Here is a 26,528-nt window from a genome sequence, read left to right on the forward strand (position 1 = left end):
CTGTCCCTACACACTTGGGGGAAATGGCTGCCGCTAGCGACGAGGAAATAAATGAGGCCTGTGACCCTGGGTCCAGAAAGACTCTCACTCGTGCCCGCTTCTTGGCGCATACTTCCGCTACAGCTGTCATGAGATGCACCGGTGCCGATGTGGTACAACTGTATGTGTTGATGCTCTCATCCAGGTCCTTGGGGGGTTTAGATTTCGGTTTCCCATGCAGCAACGTGTGGTGCTTGCCATCGCACTTGTTACAACCTGAGTTGGCCTAGCACTGCTCCGCCAGGTGACCCCCACGCAAACAGAGGTAGCACAGCTTTTCATTGCGCACGTATGCTCTGCGATCGTACGTTTTTTTCCCATCTTAGCCAGATACTTCTTGGCTTGCTCCACTGACACCCCAACGCACTGCACACTGTGTTGGACTGGTGGAGCGATGGACCGTTTCTCAGCTACCTTCCGCCGTCCGTGCGTCTCCTGATATTAGACGCCAGTTGCCTGGAACGTGGGCATGTCCATATGGAAGCATTTTCGTTCAATCACGAACGCTTTCATCTCGGCCGGCAATCCATCCAATGCTAGCTGCTTGACCAATACTGCAAGTACGTCAGGCGCTTCATAGTCCTCAGCCTCTGCGTTGGCAGTGCTCGTCAGCTCTATCCACGAGTCGAGCAGCCTTGCTACTCTTGTTACATAATGATGGAACGACTCGTCGAGCTGCGTAGTGGACTTGGCATCTCGCCACACTTTGTCCGCGGCCAGTCCATGCGCCAGCAGCACTTCCCTTTTCGCTTCGTCGTACCAGGCACATCCCGAGAACGCCTTTTCCAGCTTGCTCCCAGAGAACGCTACACGCAGGTGAATTAGCCGATCTTCTCTGCTATACCGATTTTGCTGAGCAATATCCTCGAAAAGACTCAGGTATTCCTTGATCTCCGTTGCTTTTCGCTGCTCGTACTTCGGAAACATTATCCCGTTCCTCAGTGGGGTTGTCTGTTCCTCCGCGTTCACACTATTCGTCGTGGGTCTGTGCTCAGCCTCCAGTCGGAGCGCTCGGTCTGCGCCTCTAGTTCGGCCATCCGCCGCTCATGCTCCTGCAGCGTGCGCACCGCCTCCCGTTCCCTGGCACGATCCTCTCGATCGTTTCTCTCTGCCACTTTGCTGTCCACGTACTGCGCGAGTTGTTCCCCTTCATACCCCAGGGCCTGCCCAACTCTCAGAAACCGCTCTTCTTATAGCAGTTCCCCCGCGGACTCCGTCTTGGATCCTTTTCCCTCACTGGTTTTCTCCTTGAGCTTCGTGGCCATTTCCTGTCAGCGCCACGGGACCAACACAGCGTCTATCCTGGAGTGGTCGCCAAAATAAATCAACTAGAAACACGGAGTGGCTGCCTGCCCAAGTTATCAAGTCCTTTTATTACTATATGGCACTCGTTGCACAACAGTTAGATAGGTATGAATTTATAGGGGTCAAACAAAGTCACAATCAAGTGACCTCTGTGACCTTGAGTCCTTACATTTTTTTACACAAATCTCCTCTTGAGTTACATTGCATTGAACCTATCTCCATGTCTCTGTCCTTGAGTCCCAGAAGACCAAACAAAATGAATGTTCTTTGAAACTACCGTCATGTACTTCGAGTACTTCGTATTTCTAAAAGAGGTAGGAGGCGGATAATACTTTAAAAAAGAAGGTAAGTATTAGGTCGCAAGCATCCACGTAAACACACAACTCCAGTCAAATAAGGCACTTGTCATAAAGTATTCGAACGTTTTCAGTCCCTTCTCATGAAGGATTGTACAGGGAATGGCTTCTTTTTTTTAAATGTTTATTTGAAATCGGATAGCTCAACAGTACAGAAGTACAACTACAAAGAGTGCCGAATAGAAGGCCCCGAGAACGGGAAACCAAAAAACCAAAAAACAAAAACAGCAACCAATTTACTGATTATGCACATTGCTTGAAAGCAAATCACAACAATGATTTTAAGAGTTAAGCTGTCTTTTAGCCAAATAGGCAATTTGACGCGGAAATCTGCGATAGTAGTGCAGGACTTCAGGTCGTCTGGTAAATAATTCCAAACAAGAGCCGATTTACTTGAAAAGGACAGAAAGCCAGACATAGATCTATAGCGATTGATACTCATGTTATGAGTTGTTGAGCCGCGAGTAGTTCGGGTAGACGTACAGATGGGAAAGAGGGACTGCAAGCAAACAGCCGGCCTAATACAGTAACAGTGGAAAATGAATACAAGGAACAAAAATACTGATCAATATTGGAAAGAGGAAACATTGAGGTGGTGAAGAAGTGGCGTGATTTTAGCTTGGGGTGATGCGCCACAAGCAACTCGTACAGCGCGCCGGTGGAGTGAGGCTAGCTTGTTTCTATTTTTAGCGGATATAAACGAAAGGTATACAGGGAGAGCATATTCTAGATCAGGCTGAATAACACCGACAATGAAAGTACGGCGGGAAAACAGGTTTATCTGGCGGAAAGATCGACGCAGTACACCGATCTTCCGTGAGGCTTTCCGGACGACATTGTTAATGTGTTGGTCAAAGGACAGTTTATTGTCAACAACGACTCTTAAGCATCTGGTGCTTTCCACTTCCCCTAGCGTAACATTTGACAAGGTGATTTGCAGTTGTTGCCTTTGTTGTTGTTGCTGACTCCCTGTGGCACGTTTGGGATGGATTTGCATGACAACGGTTTTGTCGGTATTTATCTGCATACCAATGGAGCCAAGGTGGTTGTTTAGTATCTCCAGTGCCGATGACAACTTGGCTTCCGAACGCGCCTTCGACGGATCACTAGAGTAGACTGTCTTGTCATCTGCGAACATCAGTAATTTTGAACCCGCTGTCTCCGCCAGCCGGGGAAGGTCCCTCAGGTAGACATTAAAAAGGGTAGGGCCTAAAATACTTCCCTGAGGAACTCCTCGAGACACTGCAAGACTTGAAGACTGGCTGGCTTGCGTGACGACACGCTGAGATCTCCCGGCGAGGTACGACGCAAACCAACGCAGGGCGCTTGCATGAACACCCATGCCATGGAGCGCAACGAGTAACTGTTGATGCTGGACGCGATCAAACGCCTTGCTGAGGTCGACAAAGGCTACACTGGTAGTCTCTCCGCGGTCCTGGGCCAGTTTCCAATCATTTACAGCAAGTGTGAGCAGTTGTGTCGTGGAACGAGCTGGTCGGAACCCAAATTGGTGATCGTGGAGGTGATTTTCGATGGTCAAACTGTCACATACCTGATTTAGAACCAGGCGCTCCAGAGTCTTAGCCAGAATCGACGTGAGTGACACAGGACGATAGTTCGAAGGAGAAGTAGGATCGCCCATACGGGATTTCAATATCGGCGTTACATTAGCCAACTTGAATTGTGTCGGGAACACAGCAGTGCACAAAGAGGTATTAAATATTAGGGTGAGGGAGAAGGCGATAACTGGTGCAACGGCCTTCAGGATGCTCGGGGGGAGACCATCTGGCCCAGGCGCTTTCGTACCGTCGAGTTTCTGAAGGTGCCGAAGTACCTCATCATCGGCCTCAGAAATAGGGCGAAACTCGTGCAAGTCACACGGTCTTGAGGTACCACTTGGAACAACATAAGCTGGGTTCGGATCTGACACAATACTATGGAAATACCTGTTCAAGGTACCTGCCTGGACGAGAGGCTCAGTTCTTGGGTTTTTGCGCCGGGTGACTGAGTTGATGGTGCTCCAAAGACGCCTAGGATCTCGCCGGTAATCGTCACAGATGGAGCGGAAGTGGGCATTTCGGAGTTGGCGATAAAGGTTATTGCATTTGCTGCGCAAAACTTTGAACTCCTTCAGTAGAACTGTACTACTGCAGTCAGAAGAGCGGTACTTTCTGTAGACGGTTTTACGTCGCCTAATGAGAGCTAATAATTCCGGTGTCATGAATGGGCACTTCTTCCTTTTTCCAGGGAATTGTCTCTGTGATGTTATGTAGGGTGCAACCACATCCAAGGCGTCTTCAAATTTTCCTTGCCACTCTTCTAGCATTACATCTACCGACGGGGACGAGAAGGATCCGAGATCAGAAATTGACAATAAATGAGAGAGATCAGAGGCAGAGGCCTTACTGTAATCATGGCGGCGGGATCGATATAATTGTCCTTGTGTTGGAATTGACTTCGGAAAAATAATGCTGGTGTGAACAAACTCATGATCGGTGAACTCACAGGAGTGAACGCTTCCGTGCTCAACACAATCCATGTTCATTAGTACACAGTCGAGAAATGATTTAGATGTAGGTGTGATCCTTGTAGGGTGCGTAATCATATTCTTCAGATCAAGGGGAAGTAGCAGGTATGTGTTCAAATTGTCAAAATGATGCGTTTGAGGGGACAAGAAATCAACATTTAAGTCGCCCTTCAGAATGAGATCTTCGCCCTGAATGTCATACATGACTTGCTGTAAAGATTGCCAAAAGGCCGCCGGTGTGGACGGTGGCCTGTAGAGACAGCCAATGAGGAATGATTCACCTGCTTCTCGTTTTGGAACGCAACCAAACCATTTCCAGGTCGATGTGCTGAATCAACATCCGCTTAAACCCAAGTTGCAACCTGCTGTAAATCACTACACCGCCGCGCTTCTGGCAAGGTGTTCCATTTGTACAGGAGCAGTTGTAATTGCACTTTCTGTCGAGACGGTGCATTGAGAACCCCCGGATGTCGACTTCTGAGTCCGAGATGCTGTTGTCGAGCCATGTTTCTGATACTTCTAAAATGTCTAAGTTATGGACCCGGACAAGCTTGGACAACACGAAAAGCTTATTTCGCAAACTACAAATATTAATATGACCAATATGTATCTATTATTGCACGATTAAAGAGGTCAATATATGAAATATAGAACGAGTAAAAGACCGAGGTCCCCCGAGGTCTTTTACGAGGTCTATATTTCATATATTGACCGATTATGAGGGCAATAATAGATTTATCACGACATACCATACCTAAAACTGTTTTTGCTTTGCTTTAGGAAGAAAGGAATACTATTGTAATAGTATAATAGTATGTACATATGCCGTTTACATTGGACATTACTTCTGTGTAAACCAAAGTTTTCAGTTGTCTCTTGTAGTATGTTCCCCAAGTTCTTTGACTGAGAATCTGACAGTTTGGGTTCAAATCCCAGCATTTGGCTTCAGATTTTTCTTCTTTCAGTTCTGATTTTTTTCTAAGTTGAGGAAAAAGTTCTAAGTCCTTGGGCTAAAGTGGTCAATAATAAGTGGTCAATATAAGCGGTCAATAGATGCTGTTATCACTCTTCTATATCGACCTCCACTAATTCTCGTGTTCCTTCACTGGTCCTATATTACCCATATCGCCGCAATATCGACCGCTTATATCGACCGCTTGTATCGACCACTTAGGCATTGTAATCTTTCGACTTTGGAGGGACTTAGAATTTTTCTCTCCACTTCAAAAAGAAAAATTGAAAGAATTGATTGATTGATTGATTGATTTTTATTTCACGGATCCTCCAGAGGCAAATAGATGCCTATCGAAGGGAGTCTCCTATATAAGTATGGAAAATGAGAAAGTATGTTCGTAAGGGAGAAGAGGTAGAAGATACATTAGAATATAGAGTACAGAAGAAGTAAATTCAGTACTTCGGGTAGTACATTGCATGCTAATCATAATGAGAATTAGAAAAGCAGCATTGCGGACTACTATAACTGACATATACACAAACTATTGAAACTATCATAGATGTGGTTAGCCTAGACACAAAAGTCAGGAATACCTTTCAAAGAAAACATAGATTGCGAATGATACCGACGAACAGCAATACTAAATTTCGCTGTTGTAGAGAGTGAACGAATATCTTCAGGAAGTTTATAGAAAGAAGACAAAGGAAGAGAACAAGCAGGATTCGAACTCACAACAGTATGAACCTCAAGCAACCCCTTTTACCACCCAGCCACTGTGCTGCAGATGCTGAACCCTGTTGTTCTTACAGTCTTGTACCCAAAATAGGCAACATCCAATGTACACTATAGTATAAATGCTATACTAAAAAGGTTAAGAGAGCATGTCTGAGAAAACCAGAACATATGTGCAAGTCGATCTCTCAGATTTCGCTCAAATTTTGCAGGTAGGTTTGCTTTGGGGTGTAGATCGACATTCCAAAGCCCGCACAAAATCTTTTGAAGGGAACCATGAAATTGGCATACCCCTCAATATTGGCCCAATATTGGCACGATTTATGGGTCTACAAACGAGCTACGGCACAGTGTACAAGAACAAGCTACGAACAAAACTCCATCAAGTCAACATTACCTCACCTTAGAAGAGTTCTTGGGGCAGCACCACTTAGCCACGCCAGCATCCCAGAAGACGAGGGCAATCATCCCTTGACGCCACAAATGATCGTCTTGAAAATAGCCAAATTACAAGCGCTGATAAAACTGCGAGCTACGTCCTCAATTAGCAAACACTAAACACCGGCAGATAGTAGAACACCTCTTCTAGCACTGAGGACATGTCCCCCATCATCCTTTTTGGGTTTTCTTGAAATAAACAATTTTGAATTTTTCCACTCGACCATTCTGAAATACGTCCAAACTCATACCTGCGCAGGAAAGCTCGCCCCTCCGCGACGTCTAGTCAGCAATTTCTACTCCAACACCACTCCCAACGCTGCAGAACAAAGTGTATTGTTGACTCTGACAAGGAAAAGCAGCGGTGATCACTTGTCACTCCAAACGACAAGCTTCTCCTTGCGCCACCAACATAATTCGGTGCAACAGTTGATGCAAAAGTGACTGAATTTTTGCGTGTAGTTTTTGGATTTTACTGCAAGAGGAATGAAGAAATCACATGCATCGTGACGTAGGATAATGCTTTCTGGTGCACGACACAATGCACATGATCACGATCGTTCCTGAGGCGCTATTCGAAACGGACCATGAGGGAGGAGGTAAGATGCATTATATTTCTTGCATGCTCTGCTCAGAACATTCAGAAACTATCGTTATAGCCCTAGCAGTATTGCATTGGCAAGAATTCTTTGAGATATTTCCTCTTGCAGTAAGAACAGGGATGCATTTTTTCACACTAACCTCGCTCATCCCGAACATGGTTCAACAGGAACTACGCGTATACGGCTAGTTTACATGCTGATGATCCACGTAGATCTGCGTTATCCATGCCATCAAGGTCGCTGGGAGTTGACCAGGCGCGGCCTACACTGGTATGTGGCGCGCGCCCACATGGCAGATTTCTTACGTCATGAACAACGTGATTTGACCCTACTCGCCCTAGTCTGTGTGCTGCATGTTGAGGGAAAGTCCCGGCTGGAAGGCCTACAACACGACATGCGTGCTCTTGAGCTGGACATCAAGATGCACTTGATCCGATCTTGATCAACGGGTGATCCATGTAAGTGCAGGTCGCTTGATCAAGGTGACTCGGAACAACTGCTGAACCGTGATCTACGAGACCTGGCATTCTTGTGTCACGAAGCACGTGATTTCATCATTCCTCTTGCAGTAAAATCCAAAAACTACACGCAAAAATTCAGTCACTTTTGCATCAACTGTTGCACCGAAAAATGTTGGTGGCGCAAGGAGAAGCTTGTCGTTTGGAGTGACAAGTGATCACCGCTGCTTTTCCTTGTCAGAGTCAACAATACACTTTGTTCTGCAGCGTTGGGAGTGGTGTTGGAGTAGAAATTGCTGACTAGACGTCGCGGAGGGGCGAGCTTTCCTGCGCAGGTATGAGTTTGGACGTATTTCAGAATGGTCGAGTGGAAAAATTCAAAATTGTTTATTTCAAGAAAACCCAAAAAGGATGATGGGGGACATGTCGTCAGTGCTAGAAGAGGTTTTCTACTATCTGCCGGTGTTTAGTGTTTGCTAATTGAGGACGTAGCTCGCTGTTTTATCAGCACTTGTAATTTGGCTATTTTCAAGACGATCATTTGTGGCGTCAAGGGATGATTGCCCTCGTCTTCTGGGATGCTGGCGTGGCTAAGTGGTGCTGCCCCAAGAACTCTTCTAAGGTGAGGTAATGTTGGCTTGATGGAGTTTTGTTCGTAGCTTGTTCTTGTACGCTGTGCCGTGGCTCGTTTGTAGACCCATAAATCGTGCCAATATTGGGCCAATATTGAGGGGTATGCCAATGTCATGGTTCCCTTCAAACGATTTTGCGCGGGCTTTGGAATGTCGATCTACACCCCAAAGCAAACCTACCTGCAAAATTTGAGCGAAATCTGAGAGATCGACTTGCACATATGTTCTGGTTTTCTCAGACATGCTCTCTTAAAATAGCTCCTAAAGGTTCAAATTCTGGGGTTATGGTGAAGGAATCGTGATAAATAGGATATTTGACCGCTTAGAGATCACAAGTTTCTGTGGGGTCAATAATAAGAGAGTGATAAATATAGAATATGTAATGCAATGAGGGGAAGGGTGTGATGAACTTTTGTGGGGCACAAAGGGTTGGGCAAGAGGATTTAGATTTGATCTGACTTCAGTCATTGTTTCGCGTCTGTTGAGTAGCGACGCTGGTCTACACTGCCTGAAGTGCGATCATCATCGGATTTGAATCTCCAGGGTCGGACAGAGACGTTTGACGGCCAGAAGTTGGGTTTGCTGACTGTATCCATGTCCTTTGCGTCTATCAGCACATATGCAAAAGCGGTGCCAAAGTGTTTGGATTCTGAAATGTTGCATGATACGACCTTAACGTCCCGATCCCTGCACCAATGTACGATTCCATCTGCGTGGCAGCCAGGATTAATCCCTCCCACATATAAAGCTGCATATTTTACGGGCTGGACGCCACTCTCTCAAGTTGGAAAGACAAAAAACTTATAATTATAGCGTAAACATATTGAGATTACACTCGTGAGAAGGTGGAAAATTATCAAGTTCAGCTTCGAGATTTGTGTCGTGCTGAACTTGATAATTTTCCACCTTGTCACGAGTGTTATCTCATTATCTTTACGCTATATATGTTTTTTGTCTTTCCAACTTCAGCCATTCACTGTACAGTAAGACCTCGCATCCGTTTTCCACAAAAATATCCGGATAGGCGAGGGAAACGGATAGTTGAACACACATACTGTATGTATGCATGACATATGCTGTAAATCGGTAAGCAACGATTTTCTCCCGGATGGCGAGGGATCGGGATAAAAGAGGACCGGATAAGCAAGGTCTGACTGTACAATCGTTGATTAGAAGGAACTGAAAACGTTCCAATACTTTATGACAAATGCCTTATTTGACAGGAGGTGTGTGTTTGCGTGGATACTTGCAACCTAATAACTTAGTATCTTACTGGTATTCCTCCCACAAACGATAGTAGACGGTGTCAAGCAATGCTGATCAGATGGCTGTGAATTTCCCGGAAGATATTGACCAGAACAATCATCCAAGCTTTGATGGATAGAAACGGCATTGTCAGAAACTTTCAAGTTGTTCCCAACATCACGGAAGTGAAGTTTATCAAGCAATCTTGTGTAGCTCATATGGACTGACACCTTTCCAAGTATTCCCACTAGCTTAGCTTTGCAGGCTGTAACTTGAGGAGAACTGACCAGGTGGCCGCCGAGTGTCTGACAGAACTCTTCACCTGCAACCCAGACTTTGGCGGTATTTGTAACAAACACTTCACCTTCATTGCCACAATCCACCCACGTGTTCACTGTATTAACACATAGAAAATGTATGAACAACAATGAACAGAACAGCAATGAATAACAAGATATGCACACTCATGTAACAAAACAAAGTTGCAAAGGTTTGGTTCCAGAATGTTTTCTTCCACAAAATTGAATCTCGTCACTGAAAAAGTGAGGGGAGCTATTCGCGCAGAAATGTTCGGTTGTGAGTGAATATAGAAGTGGAAGGAGTTACCAGCAGATACGTGCATGTACCTGAACATATTCACAAGCACTCAACAAGGAAGTCAAAGGAAGTTACTAATGGATCAAGGTAGTAAGGTGTGACATAGGTATGTGAAAACGCAGATTATTTTCTCCACGTCGCCTACTGAAATACTCTCGTTTACGCTTGCTTAGGAAATGTATGCGATGTCATGTGTGTGTGTGTGTGTGTGTGTGTGTGTGTGTGTGTGTGTGTGTGTGTGTGTGTGTGTGTGTTCTAGAGTTCTCTTTCCGATGTAGTTCGTATTTTTCCAGTCTCTTCTTCTCAATGTATTCTACTGTTCATTCATTATAGTCCGTAAAGAATTACGTGACCTTTTGTCTTGTGGCGTCTGTGCGATCCTGAAACTTTTGAGGTGTTAATAGTGAACACAACATTGTATGTCCTCAGGCAGTGTTGGGGACGGTTTGAACTTTTTAGCTCTCGTCCTTTGGCAGTTTTTCGTCCAAAGTTCTTTCTCCGTGGGACGACTCTGGGCTTCCAGGGTCGTCCCAAGGGCGGTGGCCCTTGACTGCGCGCGTGGGAGCTCACGACGTCAAGACTGGGTGGTTTCCTGTTGCCACCACTTGTCGTCGTCCTGCGCGCGCCCGTTCGTGTAGATTGGCTCTCTACTCGGACGTCTATCTAGTAAGCCCTTAGTACAATGGCGAGAAGGGAGACGAGGAGAAAGAGGAGACGGAGGTCGTGGATAAAATTTGGCTCGTGGAATGTCTGCAGTCTGGTGAATTGTGATGGCCCAGTTGAGACGGCGACAACTCGAAATTTGAATTTGAAAAATTCAAAGCTAGTGAATTGCATCGTGGAAGATAGGAAGATCAACATCGTCGTTCGCGAAGCTCGACGACTTGGTATCGAGACCCTTGGACTCCAAGAGACGAAGTGGTTTGACAACAATGTATACAATGTTGAGGATGCTGTTGTTGTTGCTTCTGGTCGACCGACACCCGTGGAAAATTTCGCTCGTGGCGAGGGAGTCGCGCTCGTGATGCGGGGCCGCTCAGCGCTGGCGTTTGCAGCAGGCGGCCGACAGTGGACAGCTGTGTCTTCTCGTGTGATGGTCGTAAAGTTGCAGTTTGCTCTGGAGTCTGGCAAGTCGCAGTGGGCTCATGTTCTTGTTTGCTACGCTCCCACTTTCCGCAGTAGCCGTGATGAAAAATTCAAATTTTTCAATTCGCTTGAACACGTGCTTCTGTCAATTCCGGTCTCTGATAAACTCATCGTACTCGGAGACTTCAATGCTCGAGTTGGTTCAGGGAAGCGTGATGACGAGTGGCACAGAGTTCGCGGTCCTTTTGGTACTGGAGCTATGAATGAGTCTGGTGAACGTTTACTCTTGTTCTTGGCTCTGCATGGTCTGCAAATCTGTAACGTATGGAATCGAGCATGAGTACGAGGACGAAAGTGCGGAATCGGAGCCCGACGCGCGCTAGCGCGGAGGGCTCCGATTCTAGCACTTGAGTCCGAGTACGAATGCTTTGATACCATTTCTGACATGCATTGCACGAACTACTTCGTACTACTAGTACTACTACATGTAGTACTTCACACATACCTAGTACCTACTCAAGGCACGCACACTAGACCAGACAAGGAACACAACTAGTCGCCAGTTTAGTACTTCAGACATGTTACATAATGACTAATGCACACAGTCACAACACAGAGATAAAACAAGGGCCGTCTAGTCAGCTAAAAACCAGGTCAGTTCAGCTTCTCTTCTTCGCAGTGACTACAGCCTACAGCCTACAGGTGCAGGTGAACATTGCAGTTTGCACCAAACTGAGCTCCGGAAAAGTTGATGGTCTTCGTAGCTTTCTGCATCAGAGACCGTTGGTGAGTTGGGGATTGCACTGTTGGGTCACAAGTTGCGATGTACTCATCAATGTCGGGATCGTGGAACTCAGTCTGCTGCTGTGATCGCTGAACGCTCGTTGTTGGCGCTGTAAGAGCACGGGTATTAGCATTGGTTGCAGTTGGAGACTCTCCATCCAGAACTGCAGCCATCTCTTTTCTCTTTTGTTCTGAATTCCTGTTGGCATATGCGGTCAACGACTGGACCTGGCGATGTCCCGTCGTCCCCATGATCGCTGTCTCCGACACGCCCGCATCCACAAGCTTCTGCACTGCTGTTGCGCGGACACAATGATTTGTGTAGGATCTCGAGAGGTTGGCTTTGTTGGAGATCCTTTTCATCATAGCCTTTATGGTGTTCTTACCCAGCGGTAAACCATTGAAGGCTTGCGTTCCGGGCTTTACAAAAAAAAAAGCGGCCTCTGATGGCTGAATCGGAGCACGCCTAGGCGTGCTCCGATTGGAAAATCGGAGACCTGCAAGCGCTCACAGGTCTTCAGTGGCTGATTCAAAGCACGGCAAGTCGCGCTAGGATTCGCTGTTGCCATGTCGATTGTCATGTGACATGTCAGAAACCTGGTTCAAGAAGCGGGACGCAGAACTGCACACATGGCAACACCCACGCTCGCAGGCATGGCACTGTATCGACTTTGTCTTCACTAGGCGAGCGGATCGTACCAACTGCATGGACTGTCATGTTTTTCGCCGTGCAGAGTGTAGCACTGATCACAGATTGGTGTGTCTGACCTATCGCCTTCCGGCACCAGTCCACCGCCAGCGCCTGCCACCGCGAAACCCTGGGAAACGTAGCGTGTTCGATGTAAGCCAATTGAAGAAGTGTACGGGTATGAGTGAGGAGGAGCGGGAAGTTGTTGAGTGCAACAGGGCAGTGTACCGAAGTGCTCTTGGTGATCGGCTGAAATCGTGTCACGTCACCCATGAAGACACCTGGCAGCCTATCAAGTCGGCGATTGTAGATGCTGCCGAAGCTTCCATTCCTGCACGGAAATCTCGACGTCAGCCTGACTGGTTTGCAGACAGCGCAACAATCCTTGAACCCAAGCTGCAACATCGAAACCGTGCCTATGCCCAGTGGCTTCAGTCTGCAGATCCCGCTGACCTTTCAGCTTTCCGCAAGGCCCGTAGTGCAGCGCGTACTGCAGTTCGAATGGCAAAGCGTGTCTGGTTGCAAAGAAAGGCGGATATGGCACAGTCTGGCAAGTTCAGTGGGGAGCGCGTCTGGTCAGCCATCCGGGACATCCAGCGCTGCTACAACGGTATGAAACCTGTGGCCTCTCATTCCATTCGCAAATCTGATGGAACCCTGTGTGTGTCAGCGGAGGAAGAGCGTGTTTGCTGGCAGCAACATTTCACCCGTGTTCTCAATGTCATTAGTGTGTTCGATGTCTCTGTCTTCCAGCAGTTGTCCTGCCGGGAAGTTGACGACAGCCTGGCATGCCCTCCAACGGCTGTGGATATTGAGTGCGCTCTCCATCATCTGGCCAACGGCAAGTCGGCTGGTTCGTCTCTCATCGTTGCGGAGCTGTTGAAGCACGGCTTTACTGTTCTTCGGCCACACCTGGATGCACTCTTCTCCACATGCTGGTCAGCGTCATCTGTGCCTCAGGAGTGGAAAGATGCTGTGCTCGTCCCTATTCCAAAAAAAGGTGACTTGAGCAAGTGTGACAACTGGAGGGGAATAGCCTTATTGGACGTCGTCGGGAAGCTTCTCGCACGTGTTATTCAGGACCGGCTGCAACCTCTTGCTGAGGCACATCTCCCTGAAAGCCAATGTGGTTTTCGGCGCGGGCGATCCTGCACAGATGCCATCTTTTGCGTGCGACAGGTAGTCGAGAAGGCATTCGAGCACCGCTGTAAGGCCTTTCTCGTTTTCATCGATCTCCGCAAGGCGTACGACTCGGTACCGCGCGCTGCACTGTTGCTGGCCCTTGAGGTGTATGGTGTGCCTGGGTCACTCATCCAGCTGATTGACGGCTTCCATTCAGGCATGCAGGCTGCTGTTCGGGTTGATGGTGATGTGTCTGGGAACATCTCGGTTGAGAATGGTTTGCGGCAAGGGTGCGTTATGGCCCCACTGTTGTTTAACCTGTACTTTGGTCTTGTGCTGGAAGCATGGCGTTCAGCTATAGCAGCAGCTGGTGTTAACGGTGTGTCCCTGATATCTTCAATCCATGGAAGTGGCAATCTATTTCCCAAGCGAACTCGTCAAACTGGCACGACATCGGTCAACGACCTGGAGTTTGCAGATGATGCAGCACTACTTGCACCATCCCGTGAGTCAGCTCTACTGGCTTTGGAGCTGTTCAGCAGCGTTGCTTCTTCCTTCGGCTTGACTCTGAGTACAGCGAAGACCAAGTTCATGGCCGTTGGTGCGAATTTATCATGTGCTGACCGCCTTCCGCTCTTTGTTGGTCCGGAGGAGATCGAAAGTGTCAAATCCTTTGTGTATCTTGGCTCTGTGATAACTGCTGACACCCGCTCATCTGCAGATGTGGCCAGAAGACTCGGTAAGGCAGCGGCAGCTTTCGACCTTATGCGCCGTGTCTTTCTTGACCGAAACCTTTCCATCGCCACCAAGCGCCATCTTTACGATGTTTGCGTTTTGTCCACATTGCTCTATGCCTGTGAGTGCTGGACTCCGCTGAAGAGAGACATGGTTGCCATCAACAACTTCCACCACCGCTCCCTCAGGTTCATTCTGGGTGTATCCCGGCTCGATCAACAGCTGCAGCATGTCAACAACCAGGAGCTGCGAAGACGCTGGGGTGATATGGCACTGCCATCTGATACCGTCAGACACCGCCGTCTGCAGTGGCTTGGGCATGTCGCCAGAATGCCAGATAACCGGCTTCCGAAGCTGATACTGTTTAGCTTCTTCTCAGATCCACGCCCAGCCTGTGGGCCACGACTGCGATGGAAAGACCTCGTCGCACGTGATCTTCGTTTCGGTGGCATAGTGAATTGGCTCACTTTGGCTCAGGATCGCCCAGCATGGCGCGAGGCAATTGCAAAGACTCCGGATGATCTCGTGGAGTGTAACAACAACAAAGTCACCTGCAAGGTTTGCAACCGATCATTCACTGCTTGTGGGATTCACCGTCACAAGTGCTCAGCTGTGCGGTCCTTACCTGTTGCCCAGCAGCCTGGGGCCCGTCACTGTGGAGTTTGTGACCGCTGGTTTCAAAGCGCTGGCGGTTTTGCAGTTCATCGTTGTGTGGAGCGTCAGACATCGGACGAAATACCAGCTGTTTCAACGAGATGCAGCCTGAATTTGGACTGCTGCCAGCACCATTGCTCGATCTGTGATCGCTGCATGAAGAGTCAGGCTGGTTTTAACCGCCATAATTGTACTCGAGGCAAACGACTGCGAAAGGACCAGAGGACTAATCTGCCCATTCAATGCAGCCTATGTAGCGAACGATTCTCCCGCCCGCAGGACCTCACCCGCCACCGAAGACAGAAACACTAGCTATGTGTAGAACGGTCCCCTTTCACCTCAATTATTCTCCTTGTTTCTTTTTTCTCGCTGTTGTCTCCCGCTTCTGGGAGCGACGTGGCCATTTTGTGGCAGTTGTACATAGTAGTAGTGTGTGTGTGTGTGGTGTGTGTGTGTGTGTGTGTGTTTGTGTGCTTTCATGTGCGCATGTGGTCGTTGGGGGTGGTTGTAATTTTTGGCCCCCCGTTTTCTGGAAGTTGCAGATGGTTGTACATTTCGTGAAGGCCTGAGGTATCCTTTCTTGGGCCGCCTCTTAGCCAAGGAAAGCACTTGACGGAGGGGCTCACACAGCTGAGAGCCAGGACAGTGTTTTCGTGCCATCACTTCTAGGTATGACCGACGGTTTGAATAGGTACAGCCTTATATTTTCGCTGAGTAACATCAGTTTTTCAATTGCCTGAATAGGTCTTGCCAAAAACACAATTTTCCTTGACAACACAAAATATCGCAAAATCCGAAAATTGATGAGAAATCGTCCATAACACCAGATAGGAGAGAAAATATGACATAAAATTATACAAACTGTTCGAGGTATTGACTAAGATGATATTAACACCGAAAAATGTACACTTTGGTTGACGATGGGATCCAGGTCATCATTTCCTGGAGAAGAACAAAAAGACGCAAAAAATGAAACTTGAATATTTTTTGGAGCTTGCCCCATATGTGGATACTTCAAATACATTCTATATAGTATAAGTGGGTTGGAACAGGTTTACCGCGGCGAAAATAGGGGTCACCGTGCATATTCTGGAGAAAAATCCAAAAAACTCTCAAAATTTGCCTAAATTGGTAAATTCACGTACATGTATCTATATTCCTTGTACTTCTCTGCTGCTGCTTTGGTCATAACGTATTGGATTTTTGGCCGTTAGGTGTTGAATAAACTTGCTAGAGCCCTCGGCATTCAGAACAAAACAAGGATGGAATAGCTGAACTTGTGAATTTGCCGGAAAACACGCATTATCGATAGGCAATTTTCTCCATGATTACTCTCCTGTTGGTACTTGGTTTTGATACATGGACATGAAGCTGTGATAGCGCTTAGCACAGCCCCATATCAAACTGCAATGAAAGCTGACATGTTCGAACGAATCAGACAACATTGAGTCCCCTTGTTCTTCAACTATGCAAGCTAGAACGTGTCCCAACACTGTCAAAAATGATGGTATTTTATGGTGCGCACAAACAAGTGAAGCACTGCGCAACAGGGCGTTACTTACAGTTGGGTTGCTGCTGGTTCTTGGCTAGGTGTTCAGCCAACGCTAATATTATCTTCCTTGCCGGAGGCTGTCACCCGCTTCTTACCTCTGACTTGCTCCTTCATCAGCCTGGAAATGGCTGACTCACCACTTCGTTTGTAGGACAAGACAAAGTGCTTCATCACCAACCCACTAGCAGCTGCCCGCACTGCAGCTGATTTAGAGAAGCACGTTGCTTGGACCAGCGGTTGAAGGGTGGCCAGCCGCTTTTGCTGATGTTCTGCAAACTCCATCACCGAACATGCTGATGCAAAGTGACAGAGTGCTACAGGATACTGGCATCAGGGCGAGCTTCGACAATTTCATCAAGGGCCGCAACAGCTTTATGAGCAGCGAACTCATTCCCAACGATGAACTATAAATCAATATGAGGCTGTGGCTTGGGAGCTCCGGTATCGCGGTTTAAGGATCAGAGTGTTCACCCAGCACAAAATGCACACCATCGACACACACACACACACACAAACACACACACACACACACACATACATTCACGCACGTGTACGTACCCACCCAGTAGCACCCACAAGCATGTGCACACTCATGTGCATGAGTGGATATGCCCGCATACAGATGTCACACCAACATGCCCTTGGAGCGGTCATGCACGTGTGTACAGTATGTGTGCGAGGACACGTCCACATGAGCGCATATGTATGTGCATCGTTCATACATGCGTATGGTGCACACATGCACAACCATGCAGGTCTATGCTAACACACACACGCTCGCGCGCGCCGCGCATACAGTGTGCTCATACATTTCCATAGCCATAGGGTGCCAATGACTCGCAAATATCATGAATATAATTATCTTATGAGATTGAAAGACACACTTACCCGAAGCAGCTTCGGTGTTGCTTGTGGAAGCACAGGGGCCAGAGTGTTGAGCTGTTACACGGCTATCTGTATCTATAAAATTCTCCATCCCACACTGCTGACACGGAATGACAAGTACGCTGCCCAGGCCGTACCTATTCTCTTCAACGCAATCAATGAGCGCCAGAGGTTTGCCACATCCAGGATTCTGGCATGCATACAATCCCACAGCCAGATACCTGAGATGAACGATTCCTCAACCGTGAAGAGGGGCACTGAACGACCTCTTTGCGGGAGTCGAATCCAGTGGCGTTGGTGGTGGAGATCACCCTACTCCGTTTTTCAGGAACTCGATCGATCGTTCGAGCTTGCAAAGCGTCCCCCTCCTCGGCTTCTTGAATTGTCCAGTACCCGGAATGCGAGGCCGCGTCGTGGGTGACGGATTACTCTACCGCGTCTTCATCTCCACGACACGTCGGCAGGAGAACCAAGCTATCCAAAAACCGCCGATGTCAAAACAAATCCGCAAGTCCACTAGTGGCTGAGCTTCTTCCTCAAATCTTGTCTCGACTCGAGCACGCGCTGCGAAGTCATGGGCATACTGCTTACTCGATTATGCATGGTCGCGTCCCATTTTTCCACTCCGAAAGGCAATATTTTTCAGAAACAAATTCGGAAATCCAACATGGCGCTAACCGTCGCGAACCCCCTTAACCCTTTGAGGACCGAGGACGAGATAACTCGTCCAAGGAATGGGTGCTGTGTTCCCGAAGATGAGTATACTCGCTCCTCCTGCCAGTGCATACATTTGTACATTGCGTATACACCAGTAAGATTGAAATGAAGAACGTAAACACGCTTATCAGCAGTCACAAAGCAACAGTACAACACATACATATACAGAATGTGTTGAACAATTGACTCTCTGTTGACGTGCCACATTTCAAAACCACACACTATTTCCAAGATAAGTATATTGCAATTTGCTACTTCAAAGTAAATTTTACAAGGGCTGTGGGTGTAGTACCCATCGCTATTGATGTTACAGTTGCATTCACACCTTTGTCTTGTCTGCTTTAGTGCAGATATGGTTACAGCTGCACTTCTTACCCTCCCACTTACTGTTGTGCCAAGCCAGTTGCACCGACTTGGGAGGTGAAGCGGCGGACATGGAAGGGGGTCCGGGGGTTCTCCCACAGGAAATTTTCAAACATTGAAGTCAATTGCAAGCATTTGGCGCCATTTCAGTGTAACTACAATGAAAGACTTTTTAATTCTGCAACAAACCAAGAATACGCTACAAAGGGGGACACTGATTCTTTGTTATTCTTTATTATTTATTTGCGTTCAGCTGCGATCATCGCGCTTTGTTGCAGTACGCTCCAAACAAATATGTAAATTGGCCGGAAAAGTGAGGCCACCCCAGCCGCCCCGGCCTTGACGGTCTTGTGCGCTATCTCATTTGTCAAGGATACACCTTTGGATTAAGCTCTCCCTTACATTGCCTCCTCCCCCACCGTTTGGCGCTGCATCTGCCGCTAGGGTTTACCGGGTGTTAGCGACCGTCGTGAGTTCCCTTTGGGAACGGACACGACAATTTACTCTTTTTTTTATATTGCCTCCTTGCGCATCCTTTTCCCCTGGCCTGCATGCACTTCGTACATAGCCTCCCATACTGCTGTTCTCACCTTTTGTTCCCTTACCGGCGAAGTGACAGTTATCACTGTGTACAATGAAATGCGGTGGAATGAGCAAGGCTGGCACCTTCCATACACGCACTGTAGTTCATGTTTTAACACTGTAAAAACTGGACCAGCAGTGCTCACGTCTGCACGGCCAGCACTCCATGGCTGCTTCAGTTCAAAACAGATTTCAATGTGCACAACAGTACATAGGGAGTGGTTGTGTTTGCATCAGTAGGCTTTTCTATACCAGGGGCCTAGTCATAACTCATTTATACTGGGTTTCATTCCAGCCATGGACCAGAATTTTTTCTTCACTTTTATACCATTTTCTTTGCTTCTTTTTGATAGTTTCTTTAGTAGAGTATGCAAGAAGCAAAAACAGATGGGTTGAGTTACCTTTCTTTCTTTTCTTCGGAAATTTATCCGGTGTGAAGCACGGCGCTGACCGAAATTTTGTAAATCTCGGACTTTTCGTGAAGATTTACTAAAACCCTGGGACACGGACTTAGATTGCACTACAGTACTCAGAATGCAGAGCCGTCCTACCAGGTACTGTGTTCTCGTTCCTGGCAGTGCACGTGTCCACATATAGCACAAACAACAGCAGCTGAATCAGAAAAATTGCCCAAGCGTCGAAACGCAATCGTTGTGGCCACTTGTCACACTTAGCATAGTCCTTGACTTACAACTGCCAGCATGGGCCCTTCCACTTCACCACCAATACTTTGTAGCCTGAAGTGGCTGTAGTTCTAGCTCTCAGCAAGGCTGCCTATGAGTAAATGGACTAGAACATGTTCGATTTGGTGGACGGATCCAAAACTACCTGATACGATATACACTGACTCTTGCACTACATAGCCCCTACTGTAGGCGACAACCTTTTCCGTGGTTTGGAAAAGAAAAAGATTTTGCTGGATCAGATTTTACTGAAAGGGTGACCAAAATAGCTCTCTCACAAGGTGTAATAAAACTCATGAAGTAGTGGACTCTACAGTGATGAGTCTATCCTGTATGTTGCAAAAGACGCAGGAAACGTGACTGGTGTCTGTACACTGGACGCAAACATCCCAGTCTTCTCCTGCACAATCTGTTGGACATTGACATTAGGCCGCGGTCACACCGAGCTCGATTCAGCCATTCAGCCAAAAATGTCCTGCAAGCGACTTTCAGGCGCGTGGCTGACTCTCAGCCGTTTTTTCCGCTTGTTTCAGCCACAGCTTATACAAGCAGCTGAAAGCCGAAATTCAAAGACAAATTTGAGTGTGCTTGCAACCTTGGAACACACCATGTAGTGGAGGAAATGATATCGATGCAATTTCTTGTTTCCGCGCTATGCCTTTGCCTTTGGTTTTGACCGTGTGATTCTGTCTATCCAACAGTTTAGTTTGAGTTTCTCCGATAACCATGGATTCCTGGACTGTGCCTCTAGAGCGTAGCGTTTTGGATCTGTGGTTCGAGGCCAAGACAAGGCACCAAACTCACGACTGAATTCATGAAGAACTTGACCCGGGTACGAAGAAAAGAGTGGATTGCGACGGAGTTGAAGAATAGCAACCGTCGGAGCAGAAAGCTCAACATCAGGAAACAGCACTCTGATCATCGCGCCCATGCACATGCACGGCGTAGAAATAAAAAGAGCAAGACTTCACAATTCAGGACCGGGCTTACTTAGCTTCTTCATCAATATTGAACACTGCAAATACAGTTGTAATTGTAGATCGCCACGGTTCTACTTTTCGTTTTTTTGCAAACGTTGCCTGGTCACATGCACTGTGCCTGCAGGGTACAACTAACTTACAGCCTGTTATAGCGTGTTCCTGTCACTTGAGTTGTGCCCTTGAACCTTTGAACCTTTGAGTTGAACCTTGGTGCGAAAGTTGCAGCCTGCAGGTACAGTGATCAGATGACTGGCGTATGCATGAGGATGTGAATGCTCAGACCAAAACCATGTTCGATTGGGAATAAGGGTCAAACGCTGCATCGTACACGGCTGTCCCATGCATGCGACGCGCGTTCATTCAATATGGCGGCCAAATTTTAATCTTTTTCATTTTTTACGCGACCTGGCCTAGTCGTACGTTTGCAATTTCGCTCGACTTCCATCTCAAACAGGCAAGGTCAACCGAAACCACAGGTGTTTGCCAGGTCATTCGATAGAGTTTAGAGCTTGGACTGGCCTTGCCTTCGACTGTGCCGCCGCTCGAGCGATCTTCTTGGGTTGCCCACTTGCTACGCGTGGTTTCTTTCTCGACGTGGGTGCAATTATTTTTGGATCGTCGCTCGATTTCAAGGGCTCACCAACGTCGTCAGCGAATTTTCTCCGCCTCGCAGGCAATTTTCTAATATACCTTGTAGCGACCTGACTCACTGAGTATTACGTCATTCTACATAGGCATGCGCAGGAAATAAAATCATTCTCTTTGGTCACAACTTCTTCGTTGTCCGGTTCGCCAAAGTAGCCGTCGTCTGGGGCCCGACGTAAAATCCTAAATTGGTGACCCCTGACGCTGCGCTCTTCGGAGTTTTGAGCATGCCATCCCTGAGCTCGGCCCGCCGCAGTTTCCTGCTCGCCTCAACTCTCGGGATCCCGTCAATCGCCGGCTGTTGACGTAAAACTTGAGCCTCACCATCACTGAATCCGCCTCGGAGCTGCTGTGGCCCCTGCCACCCTCCCCGGCCCACCTGGATACCCCGCTATCCTGCCACGGCATTGTCCAGTCGTCCGTATTCGTCCATATTCGTCCTGGCCTCAAGCTGGAAATTGGCCACCTCCACCCGTCGTACCAGCTCACTCACCATGCACGCACGCAGGCACACGCCCGGCACCGGACCCCATGGAGCTGCGCTCGCCTCCATCTGTCCCCGCCTCAGTCGCTAGTCGGCACGCCTCGCCCCAGTGCAGCGCTCCTGCATGCTGGTATCCCGCCAAGCCTGCAACATGCAGCCGCCTCTGACATGATACTACTTCTCTGTCACGCGTACATTTCCTTTCTTTCCGCCTCTGACACGATAACACTCCTCTGTCATGCGTGCGTTTCCTTTCTCTTCTCTTTCTTTTTTCTTGTTCATCGTGCTTCGCTCCTCCCGACCTCACCACTGGCGGGGGAGTACTGTAGCGACCTGACTCACTGAGTATTACGTCATTCTACATAAGGATGCGCAGGAAATATAATCATTCTCTTTGGTCACAACTTCTTCGTTGTCCGGTTGTCCAAAGTAGCTGTCGTCTAGGGCCCGACGTAAAATCCTAAATTGGTGACCCCTGACGCTGCGCTTTTCGGAGTTTTGAGCATGCCATCCCCGAGCTCGGCCCGCCGCAGTTTCCTGCTCGCCTCAATTCTCGTCTAGGGTCCGACGTAAAATCCTAAAACCTCGATGTCCTAGCCTTTCGATTTCGTGTATTCCTAAGCTTGACGTGCATCACTGAAGCTTTTCGTCGCCATTTTAGGGACATTCTTTGTTCAGAAATGGAGGCTCTTGTTAGCATCCTGTTGTCGTGTTGTCGTATTGGAGGGGAGAAATTCGCGTCAAGGAGTGGACGGACGAAGTATCGTGTGGCAGATCATACTGAATCCATTTTGGCAGTGTTTCATCTCAATGTGGATGAAACCAAATACACCCTGAACATTTTTGCCACACTTGCAAATTGGCCATGGAATGCACTGCTACTGCCAGGGGCCCAAAATTCTCTGGAGCTCCAGAGGTGGATGTACACCGCTCAAAGACTGGGAGCCACACAGTGGGACAAACTGTTTGAAATGCAAGCCTTCCAAGCCTGGCAGGAAGTCCAAATGCAAAACACAAACGCAAGACAAACTTGCGGCATGGGAGAAAAAGCGGGCCATCGCCCGCAAGCACGAGCACATGCACGCCGCCAACACTGACAGCATCATCACCAACAAAACCTCGCCCCACCGCACCAGTACCTGATCACTGGATACTGAAAAGCGTGAAATTTTCGCGGCGTTTTTAGTTCGCGTTTTCAGAATCCGGGGGTCTGATCTACTCACCTCCCACCGCTTAGGAGCTGCATCTGCGCCTTGATCCAAGAGGGTGGTGGCGTTCCTGCGGATGCGGAAAACTGGGCCTTTGGCCGAGTCTCACGCGAACCGTGAAATTTTTTTTTTTTTTTTTCAGAATCCGGACAGGTTTGCGAGGTTTTATTTTGCGATTGCAGAATGGCATTCTTGCTAAACCTGTAGCATTCTTGCTAAACCTTTCATGGATCTCCTTTTCGCGCTGTCTAAATTTCGCGATTTCCACGCGGTCGCGAATTTCGCAGAAATTAGACCATCAGGCAATAATTTCACGGTTTACAGTAGTTTAGTCCGTTTGGTTTACGAATTCCGAAAAGGCAGACAAAATAACAAAACGAAAAACAAGAGAGTCTCATGGACTGAATCTGATGAGCAGCAGCACGTCACACCCACATACCAAGCTTAGTAGTAGTAGTAGTAGTAGTAGTAGTAGTAGTAGTAGTAGTAGTAGTAGTAGTAGTAGTAGTAGTAGTAGTAGTAGTAGTAGTAGTATAGTATTTATTCATATTTCTTTAAAGCTTAGTGGGTAAATCTCTGCATCCAGAACAGTTCAGATAGGAATGCCATAACACACGCACAATGTCCACTATGTCACAGTGTGGTAGGGAGAGAAGTGTTTGCAGCTTGCTGGTAGACGTTCAGCCGTGCATGCTTTGGCAAATGGCTAGAGCAGACGGCCCGCTGCCCTTAATGTAAGGCACACACGCAAGCGTCAGAGCTACAGCAGCCAAACAGCATAGTTTATGGATTCATGAAAGACTGCACCATACACTGCGCCAGCTCTGGTAGGGTACCCTATTCGAGCATCGTCACTGGTCGGTGACGTTTTGCAGGCCTCACCATCAAAGATGCAAGGTGATTCTGCTGATCGACTTGCTGGCATGATACTTCAGTAGTCACAAGCATACCTAACAAAGGATGGCTGGAAGTCAAAACCAGCTCTAGATGCAGATTCCAGGTATACCAGAGAATTACTGACGCCAGCACTTTATCCGATGCCCCATCAGCGTCAACTGTACGCCGATGGTCACAGGACCGTTACAGCCTTTCGATCCGTCTACGGTTGGGAGACGGGTCTGCAAGCCCAAAGCAGCGGGTATATAGTGTTCGTCACCAGCTGAGCACTGAGAAAGCTTGCTGAGAGATTTAGGTGTGCACTGTTCAGCAACCAGTCCCAATATAGGTTTGTTCATGAAGGCTGGTGATCCTCAGCAATCATACAACAAATTCTTACTCGCTGCGCATATGCGCATATGGCTTGTGAAACAGCAGCAGAAACTGCACTGCCTTGACAAACGCACCAGTTACCATGATGGAGCAGATATGCCCAGCCCTGGAAGCCAACACCAAATCTCCAATCGCCTGTACAAGTAGCTCTTCACCAAATCATGCCTAGTACTTGCAGTGATATTTTCAGCAAGAGCGCTGCAGTTACTGCTGAGGAGATATATTGCGTCCTTGAAGTTGAAGGCTCTCATCAAAGATTTATTGCCATGAATTCTTGGCCTTATGCAGGCACGAGGTGGTCTTCCGTAGCATTGGCCATATTACCCCGAGCTGCATTTGCTTGAGGAGCACGTTGTTTCGCTCATGGAAGTCATTCGTGTTGGAGTAGGCTTGCTGAGAGAACAGAGCGCTGAATCCATCCACGTCCACAACTACGAATAATTTACAAAAACATTCCTACTGCAGATCAGGGCTTGAAAACGGCGATGCAAATCAGCGACGTTGGACTTCTCCATTCAAAAGGAGAGCCTTTCCTAACGAAGCAATTCTCATGTGACACTACATAGTCTCTCAAGCACTCTAGTTCAGGTCTTCTTCTCTCCACTCCATTATCATTTTTCGATCTTCACTCCGTCGACGTGATGGTAGTAGCTATGTAAATAATTATTATGGATTCCTCCCGATCCTCGTCGCGGCTAAAATTTGTTCGGTGTTTGTCTAATTTCTCAAACTGACAGGGTTTACAGGAGAAAGATACCTAATTTTGTGCGATTGATGCGAATAAATCGGAATATGTCCGACTTCATAAATCCGTGCGGTAAACCGCATGTAAGGACGCCATGTCATTAGTTGGTGCACATGAAGTCACCGTGCGTAGCCTTTCGGACCAAAACCAGTCGACTCAGCACGCAAAAGACTACAACATATGGGCCAATCGCGGTCCACCGTGCTTTCATAAGAACGAAATGGCCGCTTTTAGTGACATTTTGCATACAAATCCCCATCCAGTAGGGCGCAGTCACCCAGTTTCAGTGGAAGTGGCGAGTTCTATTGGGAATAAAGGAGGATGGGCGCGTCTCAGCTTCTTCGGACCAAGGCCATTCGACTCAGCACCCCGAACTGATGAAAATTTGATTGTAGGCTTCCCCTTTAATACCAGTTATTTTCTTACCATTCGTGGCCGTACACGTCCCAGCATATAACACGAACAACAGCAGCTGAATCAGAAAAATTGCCGACGTGTCGAAACGCCATCGTTGCTGGCCACTAGTCACACTTAGCATTCTGACTTTTCCACTTCACCACCAATACTTCGTAGCCTGAAGTGGCTCTAGTTCTAGCTCTCAGCAAGGCTGCCTATGAGTCAATCGACTAGAACGTGTTCGATTTGGTGGACGGATCCAAAACTACCTGATACGATACACACTGACTCTTGCACTACATAGCCCCTACTGTAGGCGACAACCAGCTACGTGGTTTGGAAAAGAAAAAGATTTTGCCGGATCAGATTTTACTCAAAGGGTGACCAAATAGCTGTCTCACTAGTAACTGTTGTTGGTCTTGGCCCTGTCAGTGTCAGGCCTTCTCCTCTAGACTACTCTGTATATACTGTACTCTCTATCGTTCAGGATCAGGAAATGCTCACTAGTCCTGCCAAACAATCCACACGAAGTGGAACATTTATTTTTGGTGTGTCTGAACGTGGGCTACATGACAGTACAAACAGCTAAAGCAGAACTTGCAGTCCACTGTTTGAGAGTTGTGTGTTGTTCGCCCCTCTCAGTCTCAGTGGTGTAGTCACGCATTCAACAGAGCCAATACTGTACTGCAGACAGTAACCTGCGTAGACAGTGGTGCAAGTGGTGGACTGCATGCAGTCTGCAGTACATCGTAGATCTACGGGCCACAGCTGCTTGTGAGTTGTCAACACATCAGGAGCAATCTGTGACGCACATAATGCCATTTCTTCAATCCTCTGTTTCAGTGTTTGCGCATCGCTACTGCCTACAGGAAATTTCGTTTTGTTAGGTCTATTGTGCTAGCGACTGTTTTACACGGATGCCAATCTTGGACATTATCTGCCTCATCAATGAGAAGAATTTCATCCTTCGAGATGAAATGCTTCCGCCGACTCTTAGGAGTAACATACCACGACCGGCGTACCAACCAATCTATCCTGGAGGAAATCAATGACATCATCGGAGCA

The 26,528-nt window shown here is 47.7% G+C and overlaps 1 long non-coding RNA gene across 1 annotated transcript; it reads right to left on the reverse strand.

The window, feature by feature from the left end:
* Positions 1-1,873: 1,873 nt before the first annotated feature.
* On the reverse strand, positions 1,874-25,960 carry LOC135807187 (uncharacterized). Its single transcript, XR_010551504.1, has 3 exons — positions 25,494-25,960; positions 9,318-9,683; positions 1,874-2,218 (listed from the first exon to the last, which is right to left on the reverse strand). It is a non-coding gene; the product is annotated as an uncharacterized LOC135807187 (long non-coding RNA).
* Between the last annotated feature and the right edge of the window lie 568 nt (positions 25,961-26,528).

This window comes from Sycon ciliatum, chromosome 1, assembly GCF_964019385.1.
Source record: "Sycon ciliatum chromosome 1, ocSycCili1.1, whole genome shotgun sequence".
Lineage (NCBI taxonomy): Eukaryota > Metazoa > Porifera > Calcarea > Leucosolenida > Sycettidae > Sycon > Sycon ciliatum.